Genomic DNA, 11,237 nt, shown 5'->3' on the forward strand with positions numbered 1-11,237 from the left:
CCCAAGTTTCTCTGTGAGCCTAAGCTGTCACTCAGCTTTCATTGCCAGGAATAATACTCTGACCACCAGCATGGGTATATTGATTGTAAGGACAGGTGTACACAATTTCTTCCAGACACAGGAAGAAAGGGCATTCTTGTTCCTCGGTAAGAGTGTCTACAGGTGGAGTATGTAGAATTGGTTATGCTGGAAGTTCATGCTATACCAGGTCCATGACCATTTCCAAGCCCTAGGCTTTACTACATACACCCTCAGGTTACTTTTTTTGTCCATTATGCTGAGTTTCTTTAGAATCTAATGATCAGAATGTCCATTTTGCGGGCTTCACACACCCTGATTTAGGCAACTGAAGTCATATGCCCAATTCAAATGAGGGCTCCTCAGTATGAAAGAGACAAGGAGCTCTGGGAGAAAGTCCAGTGGAGGACTACAAAGATGATTAAGGCATCTCTGTTACGAGGACAGGCTGATAGGGTTGGGCCTGTTCAGCCTCAAGAAGAGATGACTGAGTGGGGACCTCATCAGTGTCTCTAAATATCTGAAGGGAGGGTATCAAGATGATGGAGCTGGGCTCTTCTTAGTGATGCTGAGAAACAGAACAAGAGGCAAGAGGCAGAAACTGATGCACCTGAATATGAGGAAGAACTTCTTTTACTGTGAGGGTGACTGTGCTCTGGAACAGATTGTCCAGAGTGGTTGTGGAGGATGATATTCAAAAGCTGTCTGGACACAGTCCTCAGTAACATGTTCTAGGGACCCTGTCTGAATAGGGAGATGGGACTAGATGCTCTCCAGTGGTCTCTTCCAACTGTACCCATTCTGTGATTCTGTAATTTAACCATCATTTAACCTCCTTCAAAAGTCAATCAAGAGAGGTGGGCATCTGAAATTCACTTGTTTTAGATAGTTAATTTAGTATAGATTTTGTTCCCATTTTCCTTAGTGTCATAACCAGAGGTCATATAAGACAGAAATTATATCCTCTTCATAAAACCTGAAAGTAATATGCTGAATCTTAACAACAATTAAGAATATTTATAGTAATTTGCTGCTGAGTAAAATGCACAGCTAAGGGTATGCAGAGTGCATTTGCTTATTTACTAATTGCAGTCACATTGGAAAGTAATCCTGTTGGCCGGTCATCTGAAGGAGGATTCAGGAAAACAGCCACTAGGTAACTTTTTCTATATATGTGTGAGCGTGCATGTGCGTATACAGCCAATTTGCCATGTTCAAATGTGTGCAATAGCTCTCCCAGCATGAAATGCATCTGAATCCAGTGGAGAATTGTTCACATTGCAGAAAAAAAATCTTCCAAATGAAATCACTGACTTGAAATGTTAAGAGATGCTTTTGGTTCAATAAGGTAAGATTTCAGTCCTAGGGGACTGAGAGAGTCTGGGACCTGAACAAGCCTTGTGTTTCTTCTAAATCAAAAAGAAATGCACCAAACCCAAACCTTCTCACATTAGTTTCATTGCTATTTTGTTTGAAGAAATTAATGAGACTTAAATAAGTGATTGATATGTTAATATTTAGTTCTTTGGTTTTACAATTCTGAAGTGTATCTTAATGTTTCCTTGTTAACTTGTTAATTTTGAGCAGTGCTAATAGGACTAATGACATAACTAACATATAGAAAGTGATGAAGCTACTTTATGCCATATACTGTTGTTAACAATATTATCCTTTTTTATATGGTATTGCTATTCACTTCCCAACTAGTAATTAGAAGGAGGAATTAATTCCAAGTAATAACTTTCTCACTTAATGAGAAGAGACTGAGGCAGTCTTGTCTTTTGGAAGGAGAAGAAATATAGAAATAATTGCATCCTCACTGCAGGGTTTGTGTTCTCTGTGGGGCTACTTTTGTTCTGTTGGTAGCCTTTGAGACTCTAGTATTCTGCTTCTGAACATAATGAGCTGAATGCCTAATTTGTAAGATTTACACACCTTATACCTGCCAGCTTACATACACTAGCATTATTCTGTATCTTTATCTTACTTCTTAAATTTAAGAGTATATTGTCCAGAGAAGCAGGAAGATTGTTTTTGGTTTGGCTTTTCTTTCTAAGGCTGGTAAGGGAACACCAGTGTATTTTGAAAGAACTCTTCCAAGTGAGCATAAGGAGCTGTGTTAGTGGTATTTAAAGTCTTTGATGAGCAGATAATTGCAACTCTGATAAGCATCTTTTGGGTTTAAATTTTCTACTTGCATTGTTTGTGTTTGTTCTACCCATTCTCATCTAAAATTGAAATGCTTCTGCTACTTTATTACTCCTGACCTTCTCATGCTAATGGTTTTGAGTGGAGAACATTAGAAGCTGGGTTATGTTTAAAAGGAGAAGGAACTGCTTGAAGCAGCATCAGATAATTAAGATTTTTAATTTTTAACTGATTTTTAAAAATCAGTTCTACCTACTTCATCATGCTGCTGTTATCTGACTTTAACTGGAATGCCTCTATGAATAAGGCTGCTGGATTGTACCCTCAGGACTTAGATAGGGGAATACAACTGCCAGTCTTGCTATCCTTATATGGCCTTCATGGGCCATTCAGGAATCTCAGCTTTCTGGGCTGCTTCCGTCTGTGCCAGTAGTTTAAAGGTTGCGAATTGTCTTCATTTGTCTCAAAAGGGCATTAATTTTGAAGCCCAGCAATGACACTTCAAATGTCAGCCTTGTTCATTTTCTCAGAAGCATCCAGCTAGTCTGCTTATTCATTAATGTGGCTGGCTGGCTGGGAACAGCTGCAGTCTATCTGCCTGAAAAAGACCCTGGCTATTAATGGTCTACGCAGCATGCTGTCCTTTCTCTGATTAAGCCCCTTGGCCTACCCTCTGGCTGAGCCCTTGCCTGAGAAAAAGGCATATGCAGAGAGAGGCAAAAGTGGAAAAGGAAGGCTACTTCTACAGCATCTTCTCTTTTGATGGTTGATAGCATGATGCTGCTTTCCTGAGTTTTTTTTTTTTTTTCTCTTAGCTACTTTTGCCTTCACAGTTGGACAAAGACAAACCAGACTCATGCAGGAGGGGTGGTGATACCTGTGACTCAATGATCCTTGTGGGTCCCTTCCAACTCAAAATATTCTGTGATCCTACATGGAAATGCTAATGCCAACATAACTGAATCCTAGACTGTGAAATAGAGGTAGGAAGGGATACAGCTCCAAGGTGGGTCTGAGGAGACCCAGAATCTCTACATTTTGTTTAATAATACTTTAACTTCACTCAAAATCCCAGCTGCTAGCATGGCCCGAGAACACTCCAGGGTAAGTTGGGTGGTGTCAGTTGGAATGGTTTCAGGCTGCGGAAGGAATTGAATCCAGACCTACTTCTAGGGCTGCTGTCTCCCTGTATTCAAAGACATCAGGATGTCCTTCTTCTGCCACTGGATTTTAAAAGACAAGGATTAACCTGAAAATTGTTCTTTTGGGTATTTGATACTAGTGTGACTTTGTACAGGGAAGGTGCTCCTTGCTGCAGTCTCCATCTCTGGGTGAATTTTGAGGTTCCAGTGATTCCTCAGGCAATGCTCAATGCTTCAGAGGTGTAGAATCACTGGGTGTTTGAAGGTACCCATGTCCTTTGTTAAACCTGGCTTTCTGTCATATCCTCAGGTTGCAGCTGACCCTCTCTGCACACCTGGGCTGCTGGCTGTCATCAACAGGAGACACACAGTAGCTCAAAGGTAAAATACAATGATCTTAGCCTCACAACTGTGGCTTCAAGGTAAAGCTTTTAAGCTTTTATGCCAGTGTCCAAGAAGATGTGTCCCACATGGAAGAAAATCAGTAAGGAGTGCCGGAGCAATCTTTTCCTTTCATTTTTGACATGACTAAGAACATTTCTTAGTCATAGTTCCCTTTTGTTATTTCTGTTCAGCCACCCAATGTCACAATAATTGGGTGTGCAAATATTGCAAACTGCACACAGGCACTTGTCTCCAAATGAAGTTGTTTTTATGCAGTCTGTATCTCGGAGACATAAACCCAAAAGCTTTCTGTTAACATCAACTGCTTCAAAAATTCATTTTGACCAAAGTTAATATCTGTTTAAAGTGATTCATAGTTTTCAAAAGTGCATCAAACTAAAGATGTGTAGAAAATCCTTCCTGGGGGCCTCCAGGGCAGTTACCAGACGAGGCTGTTGATACATTTGAGATGTCACAGCTCCCTCCAGCGGGCTACTTCCGAGAGGAGGATTCTGCAAGCACCAACCCAAAGCTTCCAAACCTCAAACAGAAAATATTCAAACCATTTCTAGCATTTTTCCCCGTGAATGTAGTAGCTGATTCTCCCTTCTCACAATAGAATAATATTTGAAGCAGAAACTTGGATAAAATCTGAGAAAATTAACGTACATGGACCAGATTTTCATGTAGAGTCGAACCAATTATTTCCTGTTGACTGCCGTGTAAATACAGTTTTTCATTTGGAGTAGGGTGGCATGGCCTATGAAACCACAACATGTGAGATATAGTAGGATAAGGAAGGTTTTCTATGTTTGTATTCTCCAAGTCATCATTCTCCAACATCAAACTACTGCAACAAGTCCAACACAAATGACATCATCTGAACATATGTGACTCCATGTAGGTTTGTTTTCATAACATGGATTACTGGTACTTATGAACCTTCACAGGAGCTGATGTCTTCTTTAATGAGTTTTCAAGTGTGGCAGTGGATGAAGCAATGTCCATGGGAATGACAAAGTCTAGTCCAAGCTAAGGAACAGATCCAGAATGGAAATGTGTTCTTTCTTTCCAAGAACCTGAAAACAAAGAGCAGTTCTTTTGGGAGATTTCCAATAATTCTAATTCTTAGTGTAATTTTTCTTGGGAGATGATGTCTTGTGACATAAGCACGTTATAAATATTTTAGTTTTCACAAATACCATAAACCACAACATCTATATTAATAATTTTAGATTGATTATTTAATATTATTGTTTGATATTAAAAGAAAAGTAATGAAAGGAGTTTAATGCAGTTCATTTCTACTCCTTTCCTATCAATTTCTGTTCACATTACTGACTCAGTTGTGATTCAAGCTGTAGGTTTAAAAATGGGCTTGCAGCTGATGGATAGTGCTGGCAAACCAAGGAACGGATTCAGTGTGATGGTTATAGATAGGTGGTGGCTGAGCCTATAAGAATCTGCATTAGATACAATGGTATCAGCATCTGGAGACACAACAAAAGCACTACATAAATCATGTGCAGTGTTGTATGTTCTCAAATATATAATATGTTGCCTGGCAACCACATGTCTCTCAGCTTGGAAAAGTAACTGCTTTTAATTATGTCCCTGTGATACTGTATGACCACAGAATTAAGAACACTGAATCTGCCTGATTGCTTTAAAAATGACATTTATTAAAAAATTATGCTCCTTTTTTGAATCATCAATATTCCTTACTTCAATCAAGCATTCTGTACTTCTGGTGTTTTTCCTAAGCATACTCTACAGTATTGCACTCCAAGGATAATTATGCAGAACATGTCTTCTTTTCCCTGAATAGTTCAGGATTTATAGAATTTATAAAGCATCCTTCATGTAGTCAGGGCCTACTGCTTCTTCTTTTTTTTCTCTGTAAGACTGTGCTTACATCTCTCAGCTCACAGAGACAAGAAATTTGGCCTGTGTGGCTCTCCTGTGGCTTGGACTTTATCTTGTGTAAGGAAAGGCACTAATATGCAGACCAACTTGGCACATATCAGTAGCCTACAACATCCTTCAGGTGGATTTAGGTAAGCTAAGTACACCTGAAAAGCTAGATCCCATATATATACTATATTCCCAGGTTTCTGTAGACTGTGATTCCTGCACTATTAAAAGTGGACCACATTTGCAAAGTCATGGAGCTGATGCACAGCCTTCAGTGTACTATCCTCTGCGAAGAACATACCTAGAGAGGAAATTGTAAATATCACCCATCTTTGCAGGTGCAGCCTCAGTAGGAAAGGACTAAATAATCCCCTGAAGCACACTGACTGGGACACCCTGCAACATGGGAGTCACCTCTCTATTCAACCCCCTTTGAGTGGATTAGGAATAGCTCTTCTATTATAGGGGTGAATACTCCAGCCAGAAGGTGGGTTATAGAAAAGGTGTCACAATTTCACAGCTTTGTGGGGCCTTAAATAAACTCTGAGACAGCTGTTTGGACTGAACCTCTGAAGTGACTTAAAGAGATTCTTAGTTGCTCATAGACAATAAATCTCAGATGCATGGGGATTTGAGCTACAACAAACAAATATTTTCAAGTGGCACGGACAAATTTCTAGTGAGTCAGGGTGCCTCCAGCATTACTAACCACCTGCTGCAGAGTTCTTTGAATTGAATTCTTGTACAATTCTATGTTATTTGTATATTTTATCAAACCAAATTTTATTTTATTGATTTATTTTTTTATACGATCCCAAGTCCCTATCGAGATTGTGCTCTTTTTGTATTTTAACATCTAATTGTCCATTAAGAAAGCTTCAAGAAATAACTGAGATGACTCTTAAAAAAGTATCTCTAGCAGATCATCTAAGAGAGGATGGCATTTAGTGTAGTCCCTCAAATCATTCTCAGTTCTGTACAGCTTTTTCACTGTATGGTTACATAGGAACAAAAATTTCCTCAGGTACTATTGCTTCAGACTCAGAATATTAGACATTAATTTTATATTACACTTTCTGGCTTTTTTTTTTTTCTTGTGTATGGAGTCCTTATCTAATTTTATAAAATGTAAGAAATGCACTTAATATGAATATGAATATATACTTTATTAAACATATGAACATATGCTTTATTAAACTCAGCACTGGCCCAGGTTGCTCAGGGAGGTTGTGGAGTCTCCATCCTTAGGGATAATAAGATATTTGAACATGATCCCGAGCAACCAGCTGAAGGTGACTCTGCTTGAGCAGGGGGGTTGGACCAGATGATTTCCAGAGGTCCCTTACAACCTCAGCCATTCTATGATTCTGTGAAACATACAGTGAAGGGAGTCTGATCAGAAGACCCAATTACTATCTGTCCCTTCCTTTCCCTTCCCCCAGACCTTCTCAGTTAACTTGAAAGTACCTACAGAGAAAGAAAATCAGTCTCAAAATCCAAATCCATGGCATTAGGACACAACTCAGCAGCTGGCAAGTTCAGCCTGTGGAGCAGGATGAAAAAGCCCATCCTTAAATCCAGAGCCAGATGGGCAGTTTTCCAAGCAGTCACAATGAGCTGGGGGACCAGCAGCTGATGCATCCCACCTGGCCAGTCAGGTCAGAGCAAGACAGAACCATCTAGCAAAAGATTTTTTTTGTTGTTGTTGAGAGTTTATTGGTTTGGTTTGAAATGGTATTAGACTGGGAGGACTTTATATTGCTTTTTGTGAAGAATAGATAGAAGATTATCAGCACACTTCAGAAGCTGTCTTTTGTATTTGTCAGATTGGTCCGATGTAAGATTTTAGTCCCTACAGCTCAAGCACTGCAGTGCCTAATGCCAAAGGCAGTCCTAGCTGTCCATTTCACTTTCATAGTGCCTGGGGAGAAGTGACTACCCAGGAAATCCAGTGTGCTGTGTGGGAGCTGCCTTGTGTGGGCCAGGAGACACAGCAGTGGGAATGAGCCTGGGATCCCTCCTCAGCTCTCCTATGTGGGTGTCTTGGAGAAAACACACCTGCCATAGCCTGGGCAATTCACAGCCACATCTCTTAGTGCTCAAGAATGTAACTAGAAACACCAGACCCTAGGCAACAGCCAGCCAGGGAAGTAGTCTCTGCCCCAGTCATTAAATTTGTGTGGCTGCTCAGACAGGATAATAAGATTCACTGAAGAACAAACAGGTAGGACCACAAGGGAGAAAATGAGAGCAAGTCTTCCTCTGCAGCAAGGCTGGTGAGGAATGAGGTGGGAGGGTCACATCTGCTTTATAGATACAACATGGAGATGAAGTAGAGAAGAGATTCTCTGATTAAAAATGTCTTCACTGCTGAGGACTTTCAAGGTTTAACCTTGAAAATAAGTGTCCTATTTCGTACCTCTAACTTGTTTGCAATAGCAGCAGCTAAAGGGAAACTTGAAGTTACAGATGAACTTTTTGTTATTTTGTGGAAGTAAAACCACAGGCTCTTATCATCCAGGCTTGACTGAACTGCTCGGTTCCTGAAAATAGGTCACAGAGAGAATCTGCACTAATTAGGAGAAGTTGGCAAAAACAATTATTGCAAGTTAAAAATGTGTGTCAGATCCATTTTACTTGCATGGTTGATCTGGAGGTGATGTAATGAACAGGTTTTGTATCAAAGGAGTACATACTGAAGAGGATGACTCAGTTCTGGGAGCCACAGGGAACAAGTTAAATCAGGTTCACTGTGCAGAGCAGCAGCTTTTGATGACTCCTCAAGAAAATCAAGCAACTGCAGCTGCACCTTCCCCAAAGGCCCCATAGCATATTGACTTCTATCCATGCAGTTAAAATGTTCCTTTTCTTCTTAGGCCCAATTTTTTGTTTGATGGATTTAAGCTGCTACTTCCCTTGGCAGAATTCAAGAGAGGACTTGAGTGCTGCTGAGTCAGATAATATACTGGCCTTGAAGTATTTGGGATGCAAAACAGAGTCCCAAGGCTTGTGACAAGCATCTCCCAAGTTTGTACAAACTCAGGTAAGAAGCTGTGCTGTGCCTGTGGAGAATGAATTATATCAGGCTGGAGAGCTATAAAACTGATGTGTGAGCAGGCCAATGTGCAATACATGACCTACTCTGGGCATTCAATATGAAGCTGTAGGAGGCTCCTGGACTCTATTTTGGGGCCCAGACATCCAACATTAATTCCTGCAGTGCATAAGTTCAAGCTCATTGTGTAAATTTTAGACATTAAATCCTCTGTTTTCTCTTTTTCTTTCTCTGAGTACATAGCTTCTGTTTTCTGGACATGTTTTTTGGACATGTTAATTACAGGCCCAAACCACTCATGTACAAAAGCAGGAATGGAGAGGACCATCAAGCAGACAAGTGTGTATACAGCAAGCTGGCCAATGGTTTAGTCCTCTTTGAGGGCAGGCCTATGTCCAGATTGGTATTTAGAGTTAGAATCTGTCTTTTCCTGCATCTTCATTACTTTGCTAATGAAACAAAGGAATGATTCATTTATCTTTAGAGTTAAACAAGTATTTTACCAACCTTGTGCTAGAACAATGCCCTGGGTAAGTAATCATGCAAAGCAGGTACTAACATGGAAGGAGAATTTGAATTGGTCTTTATGTATGTGTTCAAAACTGCTGAACTCATTTGATATAAAATTACTGACTTCAGGAGTCTGTAGGATTCTGTATCTTGGAGAGTATCTGGATGACAGGGGAAGCTGTGTTTCTTTTCTTGACTGCCAGCATTATTTCACTATGTGAATCATTTCAGTATGCAAAGCTGTCATGAAAATTTGCAAGTCTAGGCTCACAGTCCTACTCACCCTATGTTTACTATGATGAAAAAAAAATTGTACCTTACTCACACATCAAAAAACTGATTACCTCAGGCAAACAGCATCTCAACCAGCTTGTTTTCCTTTAGCTCTTTCAAAAAAACAGAGACATAGTGAAAAAAATCCTCTGTCACTTTTCTTTTTAGGAGTTTCTATGTTAACTTATCTTGAGTCAACCCAGGAACTCACTGAATGTGTGGCTACAACTTATCTTGAACTGGGAGGAAAGAGCTTGATGTTCCTATTTAGAAAGGATACAATAAGTCAATATCTAATGTTTAGAAAGCATTTTATCTAGATGTTTCTCTCACCACCAGAACTCTTATTAACCTTTTTTAACATGGCAACTGAAATAATAATTAGAGTATTCTATTCTGAAAATGAACATTTCAGAGTTCCTGTATTGCACAACTCAAACTGGGAATGTTTGTTGTGGTTGATTTTGCCAAGGCAGTATGAAGCTAATGCCATTTACAGAAAGCTGGCTCTCAAAGGAGTGAAAATTAAGCTCTGGTGAGAGCAGTTCTCTTCTTGTCAATATTCTGTATCCTTTTTGCTAAGAAAAGCATATATCCCCTCTTCAGCTATGGCGTCAGTAGCTCATTCACTAAGATATTAAACCAGACAATAAATGGTATCAGAACATCTGAGCCAAAGCTTATTTTCAGAACAGATCACAGACGCTGCTGTGCCTGTGTGAAGTGTCTTTGCTGGATCAGGGCCTTTGTTCCATTTAATTTCAGCTCAGTTACCTGAGACCTCACCTCATTCTCAATCACTGTGTCCTGCCACAATACTAAAATGTTTGTATTGCTCTTCATAATTCTTCAAATATTTTCAAAGTCTTACTCCTATATAGTAGCCAGAAAATATCTTTCCTTTCATCTTATATCAGACTAAGCAGTACGCCTTTTTAATTCCTGTTTTTCGAGATGTATTCCTGGTGAGTGAAACAAAATAAGAAGAGGGACATAGGCTCAGTTCTTCCCAGCAGCACACTGCCTCACTGGAGGTAAAGCTGTGTAGCTCCTGGGGTGGCCAGGAAGAGAAGGCAGGAGGTAGCTCTTGTAACTCTGATCCATCTCCCTTCCTCCCCCTCATAAACCCTGTTGAGGAGCAGAGCCCAGGAGTGGTATTTCCAGCACTCTTGGCTGTAGCATTCTGGCCCATGGAGAGGGAGTGCTCCATGCCCACTTTACTGCACCTGTGCAAATGTCACACTACCCTTAAACCTTCCTGTCACACTGTGCCCCAAGAAATTACCCCAGCACCAAGCCAGAGTCAGTCTTGCCATCCTTCTGGATTCCTGCCTGTAGCTTGGACCTGTCACACTGACACAATATATCCACAGACCTCTCTTCCCTCAATTCAGCCAGGAACAGGACTCCTGCCTGTCTGGGAGCTGGAAGAGCAAAGGGCTGGAGGCCAAGTAGTTGGATTCCAGCTGGGGACTTCAGGAAGTTCCATTGCCTGAGCAGCCACCTCATGGGTAAGATTGAAGGAGGTGGTGGTGGTAGTAGGCATGTCATGGAAGCCCAGCTCAAAATGCTGCCTTGTCTGAAATTTTGCAGTGCCATGGAAAGTGTTTTAGATGATGAGAATTGAAAGTTCTTGATTATTGAAAGTAATAAAACCAGTAAAAAATACCAAAATCTGTAATTTTCTTCCTTTTTTTTAGTCCTCATAAAGAAGAAACTAGAATTGACTTTGAGAAGAAAGCAAAGAAGTAAAGTTGTACTGCTCAGACACTTGGACTGAACCCAGCCAGGCG

This window comes from Agelaius tricolor, unplaced genomic scaffold (assembly GCF_023055355.1).
Source record: "Agelaius tricolor isolate 1412-34295 unplaced genomic scaffold, bAgeTri1.0.p SCAF_3, whole genome shotgun sequence".
In the NCBI taxonomy this organism is placed as follows: Eukaryota; Metazoa; Chordata; class Aves; order Passeriformes; family Icteridae; genus Agelaius; species Agelaius tricolor.